Here is a 23171-nt window from a genome sequence, read left to right on the forward strand (position 1 = left end):
GCAAAGCAAAGGGGGAAAAAAAAAAGAAGAAAGAGAAAACAAAACAACAAAACAAAAACAAAAACAAAACAATAAAATCTGTGGTTCAGCGCTCCTATTCTGCTTTTTACCTTAGCGCAGCTCCCTCTCTCCTCACCCAGCACGGTCTCGGCTGAGATCCCCCAGGGTCCAAGCTGTCTCTCAGTATTGTCTCTTGTCTGCAGAGATTATGCAAAGCCCGCGCTCTTGGCTGGGTTCACGTAATAGTGGAGCGAGCCACCCAGGGAGCCGCTCGGCGCCTTATGGCTCTGCAGCGGTTATGCTGTGGACTTCAAGATGGTGACCACGCGCCCGCGGAATGCCGGCACTGGGGGGGGGGGTGGTGACGTTCCGAGTCTGGCAAGCACCAGAATCGGGGGTCTGGCGAACATGGAGGCCCGCCGGGGCTTTCCGGCTAGGGAATCGCCAAAAAAAAGCAAAGAAATACAAAAAGATCTGTGGTTTGGCGACCTGTTGTTTCTTTATGCCTTAGCGCAGCTCCGTCCCTCTTCGCCCAGCGCAGTCTCAGCTGAGATCCCCCAGAGTCTAAGCTGTTTTCCCGAAAATGTCTCCTGTCCGCAGAGCCCCACGTCTCCCGCGGTGATTCTGCACTGGCTTCAGGCAGGTCTCTAATTAAGTGGGTGTGGAGGTCAGTGGGGAGAACAAGCCGCTTTCCTAGGAGGCTGTCCCCGCCCCACTCGATGGTGAGGCGGGTGCAGCCATCCCGCACTCCACTGTTTATTGTCTGTCCCGTACTCTCCAGAATTTTGCGATCCTATTTCCCGTTCACCTCAGACTTTTCTTGCTCTGTGTGTCCCACGTTGATTCTCCGTGGATTCACACTGCTGTTCTTGGGGGGAGTGGTCCTCTAGCATTGTGGTAGGTCGAGATCCATGCCCTCCTCTCCGGGAGCACAAATCCAGACATTCACTACCACTCTGCCATCACTCCTCCTCTCCTCTCAGCATACATTTTTTTTTTCTTTCCTTATTAGTAAAGAACTTTCACCTTTTCATGTAAAGGAAGCACTTTGCAGCTTCACTTTGGCATATTCAAGGGTTTGACCACAAATGGGTATGAGGGGTTATGGAACTCTGTATTTTGATAGTGGACATTTTATGTGGATTTATATATTTCTCAAAATAAATGGAACCCCGTCAATTCATGGATTAATAAAATTTGGTATATGTATACAATGGAATATTACTCAATTATAAGAAACAACGGTGATCTAGCACCTCTTACATTTTCCTGGATAGACTTGAGCCCATCCTCCAAAGTGAGGTATCAGAAGAATGGAAGAATAGGCTCTACCTGTACTCACCATCAAATTGGAACTAACTGATCAACACTATGGTGCTCACACAGTGGGACTATTCTTCAGCTATTGAAGGGTTGAGAGGTGGGTAAACTCACAACTAATGGACACGGTGAGGGTTGTAGGGGGAAAAAGAAACACCTCAAATTATGGTATAGGTGTGGCAAAGTCATACATGTGACCAAAATGTTTATACCCCTATAATATCCTGAAATAAATAAATGAAAAGAACAGAAAAAAAAGGATTTAAAATAAACTGTGATAACATTTTAAAAATAAATAAGCAAATAAATGGAACTGTACAATTAAAATAGAGGCATTTTCCTGAAAATTATTCATCAATAAAGTTGACAAAATTTTTTAAACAAAACAAAAATGAAAACAGTAAAAAGAAAAATAACGTGGACAGATTGAGGAAGCAAACTTCAGGAAGATGGACACAATTTCTTTTGTTTTCTCACCCACAAATTTAGAAACTGTGTTTGCCTGTCTCATATTCAGTGCTTAACAAATGTTAGTTGAATTAGTAAATGAAACCTAAAAGGACTAAAATCTAGCCAATGCTATCTCAGACAGTACAGCCCTTTAGGCGATTTGTCTCCCATATATAGCACATTGGTTTCCTTGATTCCACCCTAACGCTTAGGACCAACTCTGTTGCTTCTTTTTATTAACCACTCTGTGACATATCTGCCCTGACACCCTTCACACGTGACTTTCACTCTCCCCTATTTGTGTTTGTAACAAGTTGGATGGATTTGGCTCTCTGTATTTAGAAAATAAGTATGTCCAGGGACAAAGTTACATTTTTACTTAAAGATTTAGGGAGAAAAGCAGGGAGTTAAGGGAGGCCGGAGTTTCTCACCTAAGTAAGAAGCATTTAAATAAAAGGGAAGAATCAATGTTTCAAATGCTGCAACAATGTCAGGAAGGAATGTAAGGAGACAAAACTATCAATGTGATAATTAATCCAACTTAGATATGATGCTTTTTGTTTTGTTTCATTTTGTTTTCTTTTTTGCTGAGCATATATTACATACAGGAAAGGCACCATTATCATAATTCTTGCCCCCAAGAAGCTTAAAAATGGAAAAGGGAAGAAAGACCCAAGTAGCTGCAAAGCAGGGAGGAAGTGATACATGCACATACCAGAGTACAGTTGAAGTCCTCTCTGGGTTCACAGAAGGGGAAGACTGATTCATTCTTATGGGTCAACAAAGACTGTAGGAGGAAATGACATTAGAAATGGGCCTTGAAGGATGAGTACTACAGAGAAAATGGAGATTGCAAGAAACCCACTCTACATAGAATTACAGAAATTAAATTGGTATATAGTAACAAATGATTGTTAGGCAGAAAGAGAAACAATTCACATAGAGAGTAGAGAGAATGTCATCACTGTGCTGTCCAATAATGGGGGGAGACATGGGGAGAAGTCTCATGGGATGTCCTGATCAGAGCTGTGGAAGAACAGAAATAGGAGAAGCCCCTGGGTAAGTTGGACGTGGTGACTGAGGATAAGGTGGAGCAGTCAGGAGAGCAAAGCTAAGATAGGTAAAAACGGAATATGGAATAAGAAATTGGAAACGTGAATTCATATCTGATTGGTACAATGCACACCACCTGGCTGAAGGGCAGACTTAAAACTTCTACTCAAGGGCAAATGACATGAATAGAAACTTCTCAAAAGAAGATATAAGAATGGCTAACAAACATATGAAAAAATGCTCAACATCCCTAATCATCAGAGAAATGCAAATCAAAACCACAATGAGATATCATTTAACCCCAATGAGAATGGCCTTTATCAAAAAAACCCAAAACAACACATGTTGGCGTGGGTGTGGAGAGACAAGAACACTAATACACTGCTGGTGGGACTGCAAACTAGTGCAACCCCTGTGGAAAGCATTATGGAGGTATCTTAAACAGATTCAAGTAGACCTGCCATTTGACCCAGCACTCCCATTACTGGGCATATACCTAAAGGAAAAAAGGTCATTCTGTAACAAAGACACATGTACCCGAATGTTTATAGCAGCACAATTCACAATAGCAAAGATGTGGAAACAACCCAAATGCCCATCAATACATGATTGGATTAGTAAGCTGTGGTATATGTATGCCATGGAATATTACTCAGCTATAAGGAATAATGAAGATACGACATCTCTATGGTTCTCCTAGAGAGAGTTGGAACCCATTCTATTAAGTGAAGTATCCCAAGAATGGAAAAACAAGCATCACATGTACTCACCAGAAAATTGGTTTCCCTGAACATCACCTAAATATAAATCTGGGAACGACACCAATCGGATATCAGACTGAAGTGGGGGATGGGGGAGGGGATGGGGGTATGCCTACACAATGAGTGCATTGCACACCGTTTGGGGAATGGTAACACTTGAAGATGCTGACTCGGGAAGGGGGGGTGGGGAAGGGAGGGATATATACCTACATGATGGGTGCAATGCGCACTACCTGGGGAACAGACACGCCTGGAGCTCTGACTTCGGGGGAAAGGCGGTACCTGGGCAACGTATGTAACCTGCAATTCTGTATCCCCCATAACAATAAGATGAAATAAAAAAAAACTTCTACTCAAACTATACAAAAGCAAATGATGTAACCAAAACAGATGTACCCCCATAAAATTCTGAAGTAAAAATTAAAAAATACATACCTATTTCTTCTGCATCAAAGTTCATTTCATCTAATATTAATGTAAACATACTAGGTTTATTTTGATATATTTTTCCCATCTTTTTTGTTCAAAGTTTTGTGACCTTATGTTTTGGGGTATGTCTCTTTTAAATACCACAGTTGTATTTTTTTTTAATCTGGGGGGAAAAAAGAAATTTGAAAGAGTGGAGGAAATGCAAGGAACTCACAGCAACTCTTAAACCACAGCACAAGACCTATCAGAAGCATCAGGGGCACTGTCACTGCCAAAGTGACAAGTTCATAGGAAGGTGGTGTCCTGCAGATTTTGGAGACATACAGGTATGTCACTTTAACCCAATGCTGATTCTACTCCACCTGCTGATTTCCCTAGTTGACTTGTGTATTGGATACAAGTCACATCACTCATCCTATTTCAGTCACTCTATTCCCATCCCAAATCAAGAAAGGATTCTGCATCTCCCCACACCCAATATGTTGTGTCTATGTGTCCCCCATGTCCCACTCCTCCATTCGTTGAATTACCTATATTCACTCCTTCCTGTCATCCCTCACCTAGATCTGATATCATCCAACTTTATTCATCTCAAGGACCCCTACTCACACTTTCCACATCCAGTCTCACCCCAGTAGAGGATGATGTCCTGGCCTCCCAAGCCTGTGTAGCTCACTTGACGAGATAGGACAGCTGCCTCCTCAGCTGCCACATCCAGAGTCACCTGAAGACCATGTGCCAAAGGCATTAGGAAAACTATCATCTCGTTTAGGGACCAGTTGGTCCTGCTCACTCCACATCCATGTCACCCAAAGAGGCTTTGGTTACAAACAGGAGACATCACAAACTAGCAATAGGCGGCCAGACCCAAAGGTGGGATTACCTGACAGCCAGGCCTCTGGCCTCACTGCAGAGAACACAAAGGTATTCAGATGAGGACACTCACATGCAGCTAAGGGGCACATCTATCTACATTCATATGCACAGTTTTCTTTTTCCCTCCTCTAGGAAATTGTCACAGAGTAACCCCTCTTCTAGTCCTTTTTCTTGTCCTATCTTTGAAGGAGGTGGGGGCAAGGGATGGATTTGAATAGAAAAATCTTAGAAGAAGGGGTTAAACTGACCTTCTCTCTGGAGGTTCACCTTCCCCACGTCCAGGAGACCCAAGAGAAACCAGGAGCATGTATTTCTTATGAGCCTATATACTATTTCTTTGATGCCTTCATAGGGATTGAGTAGATCACAGACATCTGGGCCCTACTCTCACCCTCTGAGGATGGCACTCATGATGTGTTTTGGAAACTCAAAAACTGATCCCTCAAAAGCTGCCCAGATGAAGATTTTTGGACTCTCTTTGGAGTGCAGCTCACAGCCAAATTTCGTCTGTATTACAAAGGGATCTGGGGGAAGGAAGAAATGAGAAAAAGAGTTAAGTTTAAAAAATAAGAGCAATGATATGAAAATCTAGGACCTTAACAGGAAGTGGAGCAAGAAGGTTTCGTATGGGCTTAAGAGTGAGCCAAAGATGTATTGGATCAGGAATAGAGAAAAATTTCAGAGATAGGGAAGACGGGAAATAAGAGATAAATGCCTTGAATTAACAGGAGATTTACATTAGGAAATGATAGTTGAGCAACATAATTTAGCATACAGGGAGGGGGGGTAAGTTGGTGAGGGAGGTGGCAGTACAGCTTTCGTTCCATGATGCATGACATTGCTAATAATGGCTGTTGGACTATGGACATAGATCTTTGAAGAAATTGAATGAGGGAAGAGATCATATTTTAAGGAAGTCAAGCACAGACTGGGACAATGTGTGCCTCTGGACTATGGGCCACAGAGGAAGACCACAGGGGGAAGGTAACAAAGCATAAGGAAAAAGTATCCCAAAGTAGCAAGTGTCCAGGAAACATGAAGGAGTCAACATTTGGAAGATCCCCTGAGAGGTTTACATATGCAGACGTATATGAGGGGGACAGGATCATGAGAAATGGTCCAGAAATGAGTGGAGAATAATTTCCAGAAATAAAGCAGTGTGAAGAATGCCCTTACTTGAGTTGATTGAACTACATTCAAACTGCAATTGACTGGCAGAGTCTCGAATCTCCCAAGTTAATCCATTGAAGTAAACATGGAACAGCATCTCCAGGTCTAACAACTCCTCATTGCTTAAGTTCCTCTTGGACCAGGTGTGCAGGAAAATTATTGCACCTGATTCACTCTCCCAGCCATGAGTCTGCAACTCATCTAGACACCCTGAGCCCTGATTTTGTGCCCAGGATTGGGGGGCAAAGGATGGCTCTGGCTGAGATGGAATGAGATGTGTTCCTGTACAGCTGTGGGTGGTAGAAGGACAAGCAGTATGAAAAAAGATGGGTAAGCAGAACAAACAGAAGATGAAAAGTGAACCAGTTACCACAGAGAAAGGCATAAATGACTGGCTGTGGTATGACATTTTCCTTACACAGGCTACCACATGCTCTTGTCCACCTTTGCCTGGGCTCTTATCTGGGCATTCCCTGAAGAGAGCTCTCCTCAGAACTCAGAGGACATGTCCCCACCTCACACAGTCTCACATTCTGCTCTGTCACCCCTTTTTCCACCAGCAGAAACCTCACCGCCCACCCACTTCCCCTTTAGGGAAACCCAAAGCCTCCTACAACCACTTGCCTCTTCCTGGGACTTTCGTTTCCCCTTCAGCTCTGATTCAAGTGAGTCTCCCCCTTTCTGGCCCCCAGCAGCAGTTCCTGTCTCTAGCCTGTGTCCTCCTCCCTCTCCCACCTACAACAACAAGGCTTCAGCCTGAGAGCTAGGATAAACTCCTCGATGGGCCCACTTATATAATAGAAGCATTACTCCCCCACTGAAAAATGACGGGATTAGAAGCAGATGATATTCTCTAATTCAATCTCAACTTTAACATTCTTTCACTTGGCCTGTTCAGTTCTGAGTGCGTAATATTTTCTTTCTCTTCTCTGCTTCCTTATTTTTCTGTGATCTCATATTGTTCTCTACTGACTCTTTATCTGAGTCTTTGGGTCTCCTCTCTATGTTATCACCAAGCCTTCCTGAACTCTCTACACATTCATTCTAAGCACACACTGGCTACATTTTGAGACCTAAAGTATTGCATCACTTGAGATCCTTAGATTTCCGTGTGTAAGTATATGAACTACAGACAAGATATTTTTACTTCAAGATAGAAGACAAGGAAAAAAAGAAAACTACAAAACATATAAATGTACTGGGTAAGCTATAATTTTAAAGATTATTTATACATGCATACATTGAATCCACAAGATAAGGAAAACTGCAAAAAGGAAATAAGAAATTAAAACTTAGAGAGGGAAATATAAGCTGATGTTTGAGCTTCCCAGGACATTGTCACTGAGAGTTAGTACACAAAGGGCTTGACTACTGTATCCACATGGGTAATGAGTTAGATATGAGAGAGATATTAGATACATCTAATAGAGGTAGAAGTTGACAGGGAAACCTTGCACCACACTTTTGATAAAATTGGTCTAGGAAAAACTCATCCAATTGAGCTAAAAGATAACAAGGAATCTTGGGGTCACCTTAGGATCTGTTTAGAATTTTTCTAATTGTTCTAACAAAACTATTTAATCACAGCTTTTCCCTCACATGAATTTGGAGTTCAGAAATATTTTATTTGTCTTAAAATGACCAATCCAAAGAATTAGAAATAAAAAATAGACCAAGCTGGTGATAGCACTATGTCACTCAGCAAAAGCAAACACAAAGCTGATTGCTAGGGAATCTACAGTCAATGTAATCATCTTTTTTCTGAATAGATAGTCTTTTCTTTTCACAGTTTCACTATGAACAAATCTCAGTTATCATGGTTGAGTTAAACAACACAAATACCCCAACAAGGCACAAATTTCCATTGCCACAGTATCTTAACTGCTAGTAATTGCATGAAGTACAAAATACTACTAGCTCTTCAGTCCATGAATCACCATGGAAATACAAATGGACATCATAACCAGTGAGCAATTACATCACATATTCCAAAGATTGTCAGTGGCTGTTAATCTTTTCTGTGCAAAGACAGCATAGCTTTAGTTGTGTTGTCTCCTTGTATCTCGGTAATAAATCCATGTGACATCTTACATGGATGGATAATAGAAAGTGAAAATTGGGCAACAAGATGAAAATGTAGAAAAGAAAAGTGGCAATGCTAGAAGTCAGATTTGAATTAAATGTAAAAGAAGTTCCAGAAGAAATAGCTGACTGTGGGAATGTTGATAATGCCACTGTTTCAGAGACTTCTCAATATAACGCTAGAGGAATGGAATGACAGCAAACTTACCACCCTAAACAGGAAAGTGGTTGTTGTGAAAAGAAGGCAGGTGTCCCACGGAAGTGACACCAACAGAAAACTTCCCATTAGAAGCACTCTGAGAGATTCCCCAAGAGCAAAAACTCAGAGTATAAAATATTGGAAGCTGGTACAAACTAAGAAAGGAGGATGAAATTTCACTAAGGCAAAAAACGGTACTCCATTGCTTTAAGATTTATGGTGAGAAAAAAGCAAGTACTATTTAAAACACTCTTGGAAAGTTTTTACAGAGAAAAAAAGTCTTAATTCTGGATGTTTCTAATGTTTTAAATTACTTACTATTTTTCCCTTCTCTATATATTTATAACCAATAGTAAGAGAGTTTTGAGTATTTTGACAAACATTTCTGAAGGTCAGAGGTTGATCCTAATTTTCTCCACTACTTATTTTGGAGAACCTTTTATATGGTTTCAGCTTTTGTGATGAAGTTTTTCAGTCCTGATTAATATGCAAAGCAAAACTAACTTTATCTTGTAGGATTTGTTTTTTTGTTTGTTTGTTTTTATTTCAGAATATCATGGGGGCACAAATACTTTGGTCACATAAATTGCCTTTGTACCACCCAAGTCAAAGCTACAAGCATGCTCAACCTCCAGACAGCACTCCCACACCCATTAGATGAGAATTTAGCCATCCCTTCCTCTCCCCTCCCACCTGACTGATCCTCATGAATGTTACTTCCGTATATGCACGTAAATGGTTATCGATTAGTAAGAATTTAATGGTGAGTACATGCAGTGTTTGTTTTTCCATTCTTCTGATACTTCACTTAGAAAAATGGGCTCCAGCACCATCTAGGATAACACAAGAGCTATTAGTTCACCACTTTTTATGGCCAAGTAGTACTCCATGGTATACATATATCACAATATTAATCCATTCATGTATTGATGGGCACTTGGGTTGTTTCCACATCTTTACAAATGTGAATTGTGCTGCTTTAAACATTCGAGTGCAGATGCCTTTCATATAGAATGTCTTTTTGCCTTTGGGTAAATATCCAATAGTGGGATTGCTGGATCAAATGGTAACTGAGAAGTCTGCTGCTGTCTTGATGGGTTTTCCCTTGTAGGTCAATTGTTGCTTATGTCTACCTGCTTGTAGAATTTTCTCGTTCACTTTGACTTTGGCCAGGTTGAATACTATGTGTCTTGGAGATGTTCTATGTGCTATGAATCTTCCCAGTGTTCAATGGCCATCTTGTATATGCTTGGCTAGATCTCTGGCCATCCCCAATACTGGGTAAGTTTTCCACAATAATTCCCTCAAATAGGTTTTCCATGCTTTTAGCACTTTCTTCTTCTCTCTCAGGGATACCTATAATTTGTATGTTTGTTCACACTGCATAGTCCCATATCTCGCTAAGTGATCGTTTCTGCCCTTGTTCTCTTCTCTGCCTCTATAAATGCTTGTGTTAGTGCAAATCTTTAAACTCTGAGATGTTTTCTTCTTGGTTGAATCTGTTGCTGAAACTTCCTGCTGCATTTTGAAAAACCCTGAAAAGACTCTTTCATTTCCCTAAGTTCTATTATATCCTAATTTTGTCAAGCTTTTTAACTTTTTCATTAATTTCCTGAAATCGTTTTTGGGCTTCTTTTTGCTGGTTTTCAACTTTCTCCCTAATTCCACTCATCTTACTTGCCATCCATATTCTGAATCCATTTCTGTGATTTCAACAATCTCCTTGTGGTTGGAGTTCACTGATATAGCTCCCTTGTGTTCTCTTGGGGGTGTCAATCTATTATGATATTTCATGTTGCCAGGGTTCTTTTTCTGGTTTCTTCTCATCTGAACGCTCCTTTCTGAGTTCTGGGGTAATAGGTTTGCAGGGCTCCTGTTCCTTGCTGGGAACTCTCCAGATATTTGTAGGATATTCAAGTTGGGAGCTGGACAAGACTCTCTTTACTGAGGCTGGTGTTGTGGGGATTGCTCTACCCGGGGTCTCCCCACCGAGTGATCACAGCAGCTGAATAAGGTTGCTGCATGTTCCCCGGTTGTGGGTGTTTGCTCAAAGACGGTACCGAGTGTGCTGGTGGCTTGAGGCTGGCGGGGGGGGGGGGGGGGGGGTCCCTGGTGAGGTATTGGACTTTGGAGCATCTCTTCCAGCCCTGGTTTCGTGGTGGAGGCCCTGAGGTGGGGTCTAGGGGTCCAAAAGTGGCGCTGGAGACTTGGGGATGGTGTCTGGGCCTGGTGGGATTTCTAGAGGCTCAGGGGTGGAGCCTCAGGCTGTGCTTGAGAGCCTGTGAGCTGGGATTAGGAAGGAGCTGTGAGCAGAACCTCTGCCACAAGGCCTCTGTGCCAAAGGCAGGGCTGTGCAGATGGCAGGCTAATGTGACCTGGAGGGCGCGGTCAGGGCCATGTAGGCAGGAGGCAGCTGCGGCCAGAGGGCAGAGTCTCCCTGTACAAGCCTCAGGCGGCTGCTCTGCAGACCAGAGGGTCCCGCCAATGCCAAGTCAGGCAGGCTGAGGTTGGCTCTGGTAGCGAGGGACCGCAGAGCTCTCCACTGTCCATTTAGGGCCTGCCGAAGCAGTCACCCAGAGCCTCTCAGGTCGGAGCCTGCTGGACCCAGCATGAGAGCCTCTGAATAGGAACTGAGGCAAAGCTGTAAGCAAAGTGTCTGACCAGGGGCCATGCAGATGGCAGCCCACCCCACCTGGTGGGCGGAGTCAAGGCCCGGCAGGCAGGAGGTGGGTGGGGCCTAGAGGGCGGGTGGGGGGCCAAAAGGCTGTAGGCTACTTCTTAGGCACAAGGGTCCCACGGGTGCCAGGTCAGACATGCAGAGGTCACAGTTTTCCACGCCCCACCCAGAACTCGCTGAAGTGTCGCCCAGAGACTCTCAAGTCGGCGCCTGCTGCCACAGATCAGTCCAGTCCTTTCCCAGCCAGGTGTAGACCGAGCGCCCTGCACACGGGAGTTCAGGATGGCCTTAGCTGCTGCCTGATCTCCACAGCCCTGTCTAGTGCAACGACTCTGCACAGACTCCAGGCAGGTCGCTGTCTGTGGGGGCGGTTGGTGCCCACTTGCAGTTGAATCCGCACTGCCCCAGCAAGGCTAGCACGGTGTTCCCATGCTTTATTCTCCCATTGTTCTCCTCGCGTTCTCTAATTTTTGTATATATGTGACCCCGTCACCTTTTCCCCACACTGAGTGTCCCACGTTGCTTCTCTATAAATTCAAAATGCTGCTTCTGGGGCGAGTGATCCCTATAGAGGCAGCTGCCTGCACCTCTCGCTTCTTTCCATAGGTGCGGAGAGCTGGCTGGCTGCCTCTAGTCCACCACTGTTTTCCCTGTTATGTAGAAGGATTTGGAGTAAAAATAAAAATCTGTAGTTTGTGAAGCATCAATGATGAAAAGTAATACCACTCTTGTATGATATTTTTAAAAAACCACTTAGAGATAAACTTTTATGATATCTTTTACTACCAAAATTTTAAAAAGAATGTGAATGGATCAAAAACAAGGAACATCACAGATTTTTCTCAAAGATTTTTAAATATTGTCAATTACATTTTAAGTGCATGATGGCATTGTAATATCTCTGAATCTTCAAATCATTTTTCTTTATATTCACCTTTTGTAACTTGTCTGTTGTGTGAAGCCACAACCTGTGCCTCAAAAATCTAAGCAACAGGTAGAGGCATCTTGAGACTATGTAGTGGGAGATGACAACTGAGCCTCTGTACAAGCCACATAAATTCAAGGCTAATTCCTTCACAGGTCTCCTTCTGGACCAAACCTGCTTCAAAATAATATAGGAGACAAAGCACATTTGAGACATCTCATATAGATTGTATCCCTGGTCTGGAATGAAAGTCAAGGCAAACACTGCCACTAAGTTTTTTTGTTTGTTTGTTTGTTTTGAGACAGAGTCTTGCTCTGTTGCCCAGGCTAGAGAGCCGTGGTGTCAGCCTAGCTCACAGCAACCTCAAACTGCTGGGCTCAAGCAATCCTTCTGCCTCAGCCTCCCGAGTAGCTGGGACTACAGGCATGTGCCACCATGCCCGGCTAATTTTTTCTATATAGATTTTTAGCTGTCCAAATCATTTCTTTCTATTTTTAGTGGAGACGGGGTCTCACTCTTGCTCAGGCTGGTCTCGAACTCCTGACCTCGAGCGATCTGCCCGCCTTAGCCTCCCAAAGTGCTAAGATTACGGGTATGAGCCACCATGCCCAGTCAGGCCCTAATTATTTTGCTTCCTGCTGTTTTTAAAGACTCTATGTCTAAGGCTCTGATCCCATTAATAGAATTTCTGTCTCGGGGTTTCATGCTGAGGCAGCCTGGTTGAAGGCCATTGCTGATAGAATTCTATGCACATTTCTCAAGATTTGCTTAGGCCTTTTGGCCTGTGTTTTCAATCCTGGCTCTGTTTCTGAGGTTTGGGCGCTTACTTAAGCTCCGTTAAGAGAATCCTTACTTCCATAAGAACACACTCTTGCTCTAGTGGATGCTGTGATCAGCCATCAGTGTACCCTTTTCAGGACAAATGTGCTTAGTCCTCAGTTTCAGAAAGTATTGACTGCTGACCACTCACAGATAGCTCCCATGCCAAAAATTGCCTTCTTTTGAAGGCACCTACTTTGCCTAAGGGGATTCTTCTTCCTCGGAGAAAGGCCACATCAAATGTGGAAGTAAAAACTATGACCCTATTACCTCATTTTAGGAAACCTCTGAAGGGCCATCCTAGCTCCACAACTCTCTCTGAGATTGGTTAGGTCCTTGTTACACCTGAATGACAGTTCAATTTCTCCCTCAGCTCAGTCCTGCTTTCCTCGCCGTGTTACTAGTGTTGCTCAAGAGAGCTCTGCCCAACAAACATTCTGCAGGCAGATGCCCATCTGAGTCTGTTTCCTCATAAATTTACCTGATACATTCACGTACATAAAAACAGCCACTTGACATTAGGCAGAGTCATCCTAATGGGCAGCAATCTGTCACAGTAAAAAACCTGAAATGGATACTAGATACATAGTCCTACAATTGCCTGTCCGGGCCACAACAGTAGAGAGACAACTGCACCACATATAAAAGCCAGTGATGTTAAACTATATTGTCCACTGCAAGCCAACAAGGTCAAAGACCCATGTTAAACCATATAGGCCACTGCACACCAACGAGGTCAAAGACTCATCCCTTAATTTCCAAAGCCAAAGGTCACTTACATTGATTGTGTCAAAAGATTCCGCATGCATTATTTTATTCTCTGTTTCCACAATTCTTTATTCTCCACAGTTATCTTCTACCAAAGACCCTCAAAGCCTTTGTTGATTCTCTTCTGAATTGAACTGGTTCTCCTAAACTGTAGACATTAACCTTTCATCATACTCAAAATTAGTAACAATGTAGGCTAAAAATTTGTTCAATGTTTTATTATAATTTATTGATATTCCCTGGTTTTTTATTTTAAGTTAAAGCTCTTTTGTAGCATTTTCTCCCCTACTTTAGAAAATATGCAGATTAAGTGAACTTACACACAAATAGCTTGGATGTTATTGCCAAAACTTTGGTTTTGCATTAGCAAAAATTAACTAAACCCTACAGGTCATGACAATGAGAAAAAGAAAGAGTCAAAGATAAACCTCTCATAAACCAAAGTTATCAAAATATAATTGATATTCAGCTAATATCCTGTATTACTTGGAATAAATGTGGCTGCAAGTGACAGAAAACCCAAGCTAACAATATATTTTAAATGATGTAATTATATTTCTCTGACAGAAAGACTGGAAGTAAAAATATTCCACAAGAAAACAAAGAAAATAATCTTTTAGACATTGGCCTAGGAAAGGAATTTATGACTGAAACCCCAAAAGCAAATACAGCGGCAACAAAAATAAATAAATGATATTTAATTAAATTAAAAGGCTTCTGTACAACAAAGGAAATACTCAACACAGAGAAAATACTCAAAAACTATACAACCAAGAAAGGACTAATATCTATTACGGAATCTACCTACAAAGAGCTAAAAAAAAAAAAAAAAAAAAGGCAAGAAAAAAGCAAGTAATCTCACTAAAAAGTGGGCAAAAGACATGCACAGAAGTTTTTTAAAAGAAGATAGACAAATGGCCAAAAAATATATGAAAAAATGCTCAACAACACTAATCATCAGGGAAATGCAAATTAAAATTATTAATACAATGGGATAGCACATTATCCCTATCAGAATGGCATTATTAAAAGGTGAAAAAGATTGGTATGGATGCCAAGAAAAGGAATGCTTATACACTGTTGGTGAAACTACAAATTAGTACAACCTCTATAGGAAGCACTATGGAGGCTGGATGTGGTGGCTCATGCCTATAATCCTAGCACTCTGGGGGGCCAAGGTGGGAGAATTGCTTTAGGTCAGGAGTTCAACACCAGCCTGAGCAAGAGCAAGACACTGCCTCTACTAAAAATATAAATAAATAAGAAAGCACTATGGAAATTTCTCAAAGAAACAAATGTAAACCTACCATTTGATCCAGCAATCCTACTGCTGGATATCTACCCAAAGGAAAAGAAGTCATTTTGTCAAAAAGACACCTGCACTTGAATGTTTATTGCAGCACAATTCACGATTGCAAGGATGTGGAATCAACCTAAGTGCCCATGAATTCATGAGTCGATAAAGAATATGTGATTATACACACACACACACACACACACACACATACACCATAGAGTACTGCTCAGCCATAAAAAAAATTAAAATAATGTTTTTTGCAGCAACTTGAATGGAATGGGAGACTATTATCCTAAGCGAACTATCTCAGCAATGGAAAACCAAACACCATACGTTTTCACTAATAAGTGGGAGTTAAACGATTGTTACCCATGGACCCAAAGAGATATAAGGGACAATGGAAATCAAGAGGTGGGTAGGGAGAGAGGGATGTGAGGCATAAAATCTTACCTATGGGGTATAATGAACACTATTCTGGTGACAGGCACACCAAAAGCCCTGACTTAAGCATTATACAAGATATCCATGTAACAAAAACATTTGTACCACCTTAATATTTTGAAATAAAAAAAGAAAGACTGGAACTAGTCAATGCAGGTTGTTATGACATTCCATGTTATGAGGAACTTTGTTCCCAGTTTCCTCTTTTGTTTGGGGAGAGTTTTTGGGTTTTGGCTTTGTTTTCTTTTGGCATTTACTGTGGCTGGTCCTTATTCCAAAGGTCATCCCATACTCTGAGATGATGGCCAGAGTTCCCCCATCAAACCTCCCTTTCAGCCACCAATAAGGAGGAAGGGAAGAGGTGAGCACTCCCACCTCCCACATGTCCAGATGCCCTTTGCAGAAGTTATACAATCCATTGGCTAGATTGTAATCATATAACCATGGCCAGCTCAAGGAGTATCTAAGAGAGGTAGCTTTTATTCTATACTGTCAATAATTGGGGTTAGGTTTATTCTAGAGAAGAAGAAAAGCAGATTCTGGGAGACACCCGGTGGTTTCTGCCATATAACCCCACTTGGTAAGCCATCTATCCATTTAGGAACATAGGCATACAGTCAATAACCAGTTTTACTTGAATGGGCAATCTGTAAATAATAGCTAAAGGACCCACAATCCTTTTCTCAGGAAATTTTATACCCATATTAAGATTCACACCTGTTTTAAATACTTTCCTGTCTAAAGTAGTATCTGGCAATCTCTCTGAAATAAAATTGGTTGTGCATTAGGATAGGGGTAGTTAGAGTTAAATCAACCAGTGCCTTTTCATTAGAAAAAAAAACAAAATTATATCTCAAGAAGGATCTTGGTGTTCCCTATGGGTGCTAGTCCTTGAGTAGATCTCCAAAAGCCACAAGAAATGTCCAACTGCCAATTCCACCCATAGGTCAACTCATTATGAAATTTGCTGCTCTACATTTAATAGATAACATAAAATAGTTTTACATAAGGTATATGTTAGAATACATAATCCAAAGTTGCTACTACTCAAAAATGAATTAAATTAGTTTAATATTTAATTGATATTGATGGAATATTTAATTCTAATTTTAAAAGGGAAGCAAAGCCAGAGCTGTGGGTGCTTTTTCTGGTCCTGGTGTCTCAGATTCTTTCTTAAGAAACCGAGAACTTACTTAACCTTCCAAAATGTCAAAAAGACCATCTTATGGTCCACTTCCCACTCCAGCTCCTGCAACACAAATGCCCAGCACAGCAGGGTCTGTGTGATACAATCCATACAGTCATCTCACCTACAACTACCAGCTGGGAGGGAACCCAGGCACCAACAGCTAGGTCATGGCATCCTCTTGTATCATGATTCCAAAACCCCAAAGCCATCAGATAAGCTGCTGGTGCCCTACATGTGGTACAGCAGAAAGATCTGGAACCAAGTAAAGGCTTCTAACCCTGACCTAAAGTTGTGGGAGATTGGCAAGATTATTGGTGGCATGTGGCGAGATCTCATTGATGAAGAGAAACAAGAATATTTAAAGAAAAATGAAGCAGAAAAGATAGAGTGCAATGAATCTATGGAGGCCTATCATAATCTCCCTGCGTACCTTGCTTACATAAATGCAAAAAATCATTCAGAAGCTGCTTTAGAGGAACAAAGTCGACAGAGACAGTCTTGCATGAAGAAAGGAGAACTGTATATGAACATTCAGCCTGTTGCAGATCCAGATGATTAAGATGATGGCTTTTCTTTTTTTTTTTTTTTTTTGAAAATAAAGATTATTATTAAGTCTTCTAAGTCATTCTGCCCCTGCATCATGTTAAACGATTAACTTGTAATTTTCAGACTCATATTCTCTCTTATTTCCAAGTCACCTTATGTTTAAGTTCCATTTTAATTTTATGTCATTGTGCACTTTACAAAAACCTTGCTAACACTTCATTGCTTCATGTCAGTGAGTCACCAATATACATTAAACACAATGAAGAAATACCAAGGGGACAGAAGACACATTCTTCACCATCACAGGATTTACAGTCAAGCTGAGGAAACAAATATATGCGAATGAAATAACAATGCCCCATGATGATGGCTTTTCAATGAAGCCTACAGCCACCTCCCATTTCCAGAGAAACCGCCGCCTCATCTGTGAAATCCTTAGTGAGAGTGTGGTGCCAGACGTTGGTCAGTTGTCACAACAGCTAGAATGCAGGTCCTCAAATGACAGGTCCAATCTTTAATGATTCATCAGCACAAATTAGAGGCTGAACTTCTTCAAGTATAGGAACGGCATCACGAAAGGAAGAGGAAATTCCTGGAAAGCACAGATTCATTTAACAATGGACTTAAAAGGTTGTGAGGTCTCAAGGTAGAAGTAGATATGGAGAAAACTGCCTCTGAGATTGCACAGGCAGAGGAGCAGGCCCACAACAGGCAGGAGGAAAGGGAAAACAAGGCCACAGAGCAAGCAGAGCACAGTCAGAGCTGCACTGTTCCCTAGGAAGACCAACCGGCAAATAAAGCTGAGGAAAAGAAAGACGACAAGAACATTCCAGTGGAGACAGAGGAGACACATCTTGAATAAACAAGAGAAAGCCAGCAGAATGGTGAAGAAGCACGTCAACTGCTGAGGACAAGGAGCATGGGCAGGACGGGTCCACAGCATGGCAGAGGAAGGAACCAGTCATGGCAACACTGGCTCAGGGAGCAACAGTGCCACAATGCAGGAGCCACCAACATATCCCACACCAGAAGATGAGAAAAAAGAATAGATGTTGCCTTGCTTTATCTAAATACTTTTTTAAATGAAAAAATGTTTTTTGGTTTTAATGGTGTTATGTGGTCTGCATATTAATTTTTTTCTTGTCCATATCACATTTCCAAAGGCTTTTGGACCATTTAGCATCATGAACTTAACGTCACAGTCACCTTTCTTAAACGTTGTGAAGATGGCTTTTTTCTTTGGATCTTGTTTCTAACCCTCAACTGCTAAAAGCCTCAGAATTCAGATTAATTGAGAAAATACCCACCTCTTTTAAAGAATTATCCTTTGAAGCTGCAGAATCTACTCCTACAAATGCCTTCCTACAGCTCACTTGGGTGCTTACCAGAGCCATAGTTTTAAACCATCCCAGTCCCCATCAACAGCTTCCTGAAAGTCTCCTCTCTTGTTTACTTCTGCAAAGGGTGGCTTCTTGAAAACGTAATCATGTATGAGTGTGTATTTGTTCACTTACCCTTTTTTACTTTTAATCAATGTCAGGTATCAAGAGTCATGTTAAGGAGTTGAGTGCAGCCTGCAACTACTACACTTGGATTGTATTGATCCAGAAATAGTCTCCATAATTAGTTACTAACTTATGAGCGGTCATTAAAATGAACACAGCACATATACATTATCTGATGCTTTTTGTTGTAATTAATATTGGGTATGTTCTGGTGACTTCATCCTTATTGTACAAGAAAAAAAATTACTTTTTTACCAGGCTGTCCAAAGACAAAGCTCAAGGAATTGAATATTCTTGTAATGGACTAGATAACTTCAAAATGATTAGCCCATTCCAGAAGGAAAAGCAGGTGGGAATTAAGTTCATCCACTTGAAATTGTTTTATAATAATCAAAACATTCAAAACCTCAAGGCTCAGATTTCCATAGATCAGAGCCTAACTTTTTGATAAACTCTCAGTAAAGTCTCTGAGATTAGAAAGAAGCAAGATAGTTTGTGACATGTGTGCTTCCCAAAAAACTAGAATAGATTTTTACTGAATAGTGGTATATCTGATGGTATCTGTTTCTTAAAGGTCCAAATGTAATTAAAAAATGAAAGAAAAAAATTCTAATTGTATTTAGAGTCTATTCATTTTTATAGGAAACATAAAATCTACCCTTGAGTTTGCCACAATATAAGAAAGCTGTACCCCTATACCATATCCTGTTGTGTTGTGTTGAGATAATATTTCCAATTTTTACCATAAGCTGACATAACCATCATACCGTAAGAGATTTAATCAAAACAAACATATGGACCTCATAAAATTTACTGAAAGAACTTTCCTGAGAACATTATTCACAACATCAAATAGTTTCTCTGCTATAGGAACTGATGGGAGATATTTCTGTATGGCTTTAGGACCAGGAATAGCTATATTCTCTTGAACAACTGATTGTCTGTTCCTTGTAGACATCGTGAATATGTAACTGACTTTATCTTATTCATGCTATGGTCCTCTAGTAACCAGTGTATAAGGAGTGTAACATGGCACGTTTTAAAAAAATTTACTCCATTCTTGTCTTCATCTTATTTTATTGGCCATGTTATTTCCCTGGACTCTATTCTTATGTTATTATTGGTATATTTTTAATGTTATGTGCTTGCTTTTCTAAGTAATTTTTGAGAGACTTTATCATAATTCCTTTTTTAATTTTGATAGATTTTAAGGGTACAAATGGTTTTTGGTTACATGGTTGAATTGTATAGTGCTGGTGTCTGGGTTTTGTAGTACCCATCACCAGAAGAGTGTACATTGCACCCGTAGTAATTTTTCTTCCCTCACCCTGTTTCGACTCTCTCCCCTTCTGAGTCTCCAATGTCCATTATACCACTCAGCATGCCCCTGCATGCCCATAGCATAGTTCCCGCTTACAAGTGAGAACATGCGGCATTTGGTTTTTCATCCCTGCACTACTTTACTTAGGACAATGGCCTCTGGTTTAATCCAAGTTGCTGAAAAAAAAACATTATTTCCTTCTTTTTTATGTGTAAGTACTATTTCATGCCATATATACATGACATTTTCTTTATCCACTCATCAGTTGATGGGCACTTAGGTTGGTTCCATACCCTTACAATTGTGAATTGTACTGCCATAAACATATGATTGCAGGTGTATTTTAGATGTAATGACTTCATTTCCTTGGCCAGATCACCAAGAGTGGGATTGCTGGATCAAATGGTGGGTGTACTCTTGGGTCATTGAGGAATCCATACTGTTTTTCATAGAGGTTGTACCAATTTACATTTCCACCAACGGCATGTAAGCATTCTATTTTCACAGCTTCTGTGCCAACATCTATTGTTTTTGGACTTTTTAATAATGGTCATTCTGACAGGGGTAAGGTAGTATCTCACTGTGGTTTTAATTGGCATTTCCCTGATGGTTAGTGATGTTGAGAATTTTTTGTACTTTTTTTGACCATTTGTACATCTTCTTTTGAAACATATTTATTCATGCCTTTTGCTCAGTTTTTAATGCAGTTATTTGTTTTTTGCTTGCTGCTTTATTTGAGTTACTTGTAGATTCTGGATATTTATTAGTCCTTTGTCAGATGTATAGTCTGTGGACATTTTTTCCCACTCTCTAGGTTGTCTATTCACTGAACTGTTTCTTTTGCTGTGCAGAAGCTTTGTAGTTTAATTAAATCTCACTTGCTTATTTTTGTTTTTATTGGTTTGCTTATGTGGTCTTATTCATGAATTCTTTACCTGGGCCCCAGGCCAATGACCAATAAAGTTTTCCTAGATTTTCTTCCACAATTTTATAGTTTCAGGTGTTACATTTAAGTCTTTGATCAATCTTGAGTTAATTTTTGTGCCCATTGAAAGATAGGTATAATTCTTCTCCATATGGCTTTCCAATTTTCACAGCACAATTTATTGAACAGGGTGTTCTTTCCCCAGTGTATGTTTTTGTCTACTTTGTTGAAGATCAGTTGGTTATAGGTATATCGTTTTATTTTTGGGTTCTCTATTCTATTCTATTAACATATATGTTTACTGTTATACATGTACCATGCTGTTTTGGTTACTATATCCTTGCAGGATAAATTTAAGTCTCATAATGTGATTCCTCCTGACTTGTGCTTTTTGCTTATGATAGCTTTGGCTATTTAGGCTCTTTTTTTGGCACTATAAAAATTTTATATTCCTTTTCTAATTCTGTGAAAATTGGCATTGATATTTTAATAGGGATTGCATTAAATCTGTAGATTGCTTTGGGCAGTATGCTCATTTTCACAATATTGATTCTTCCAATCCAAAAACATGGAATATCTTTCCATGTATTTATGTCACCTCTGATTTCTTACATCACTATATTGCAGTTGCCCTTGTAGAGATCTTTTGCTTCCTTCGTTAAGTATATTGATAGGTATTTTTATTTTTATTTTTTTGCAGCTCTTGTAAATGAGATTAAGTTCTAGACTTGATTCTCAGTTTGGTCATTATTGGTGTATGGCATTGCTACTGATTTGTGTATGCTGATTTTGTATTCTGATACTTTACTGAATTCATTTATTAATTCTGGGAGTCTTTTGGAAGAAGCTTTAGAGTTATCTAGGCATAAGATCATATCACCTACAGACAGAAATAGTTTGGCTTCCTCTTTTCCAATTTGGAAGCCTGTTATTTCTCTTGCCTGATTCCTGTAGCAAGAATGTCCGGTACCATGTTAAATGAAAGTGATGAAAGTAGGTGCTGTTGTCTTTTTCCAGTCCTAAAAGGGAATGCTATTGACTTTTCCCCATTCAGTATGAAGTTGGCTGTGGGTTTGTCATATATGATTTTTATTATTTTGAGATATGTTCCTTCTATGCCTAGCTTTCTGAGGGTTTTTATCATGAAGGGATGTTAGATTTTATCAAATTCTTTTTCCCCATCTATTGGAATGATCATTAGTTTTTTGTTTTTAATTCTGTTTATATAGTGAGTCACATTTATTGATTTGCATATGTTGAACCATCTTTGCATCCCTGGGATGAAATCATCTTGACTGTGGAGCATTATTTATTTGATGCACTTTTGGGTTCAATTCTCGTATTTTGTTGAGGATTTTTGCATTTAAGTTCATGAGGGACATTGGTCTGTAGTTTTCTTTTTTGTTGGGACCTTTCCTGGCTTTAGTATCAGGGAGATGCTGGTTTCATAGAAGAAGTTAGGGGGAATTCCCTCCTTCTTGATCTTTTGGAATAGTTTTAGTAGAATTAGTATCAGTTCTTCTTTGAACATCTGGTAGAATTCAGCTGTGAGTCATCTGCTCCTCAGCATTTCCCCCACCCCTAGGAGATTTTTTATAACTGATTCAATCTCACTAATTCTTATTTAATCTGTTCAAGATTTTCATTTCTTCTTGGTTAAAATGTGAGAGATTGTATGTTGTTTCCCCTAGATTTCTACTTCATGTATATGAAGGTGTTCATAGTCAGATGATCTTTTATATTTTTATGATATCAGTTGGAATGTCTCCTTTTTCATTTCTAATTGAGTTCATTCAAATACTCTCTCTTCTATTTTTGGTTAATCCAGCTAGTGTTCTATCAGTTTTGTTTATCTTTTCAAAAAATCAACTTTTTCTTTTTGAGACAGGGTCTTGCTCTGTCATCCAGGCTGCAATGCAGTGGCACGATCATGGTTCACTGCAATCTCAAACACCTAGGCTCTAGTGATCCTCCCACCTCAGCCTCCCAAGTAGCTGGGACTGTAGGCATGCATCTCCATGTGGCCAGTTTTTTTTTTTTTTTTTTTTTTTTTTTAGAGATGGGGGATCTCGATATGTTGCCCAGGCTGGTCTCAAACTCCTGGCCTCAAGCAATCTTCCTGCCTGAGCCCCCATAAGAACTGGGATTACAGGCATGAACCACCACAGCTGGCCTCTAACTTTTTGTTTTAATGATACTTGAATTGATTTTTGTTTCAATTTTATTTAGCTCTGCTCTGATCTTTGTTATGTTTGTCATTTATTTTCTTCTGCTAGCTTTGGTTTTGATTTGTTCTTATTCTTCTAATTCCTTGAGGTGAGAGGTTAGGTTGTCAATTTGTAAACTTTGTGTCTTTTTGAGGTAGGCAGTTAGCATCATAAACTTTTCTCTTAGCACTGCTTTTGCTATATGGCACAG

At 40.3% G+C, this 23171-nt stretch overlaps 2 pseudogenes; one reads left to right on the plus strand and one right to left on the minus strand.

The window, feature by feature from the left end:
• Window positions 1-296: 296 nt before the first annotated feature.
• On the minus strand, window positions 297-13251 carry LOC138390343 (T-cell surface glycoprotein CD1c3-like; annotated as a pseudogene).
• A 3222-nt stretch (window positions 13252-16473) lies between these two features.
• Window positions 16474-18051, plus strand: LOC138389887 (SWI/SNF-related matrix-associated actin-dependent regulator of chromatin subfamily E member 1-like; annotated as a pseudogene).
• The last annotated feature ends 5120 nt before the right edge of the window (window positions 18052-23171 follow it).

Source organism: Eulemur rufifrons, chromosome 8 (genome assembly GCF_041146395.1).
Source record: "Eulemur rufifrons isolate Redbay chromosome 8, OSU_ERuf_1, whole genome shotgun sequence".
Classification (NCBI taxonomy): Eukaryota; Metazoa; Chordata; class Mammalia; order Primates; family Lemuridae; genus Eulemur; species Eulemur rufifrons.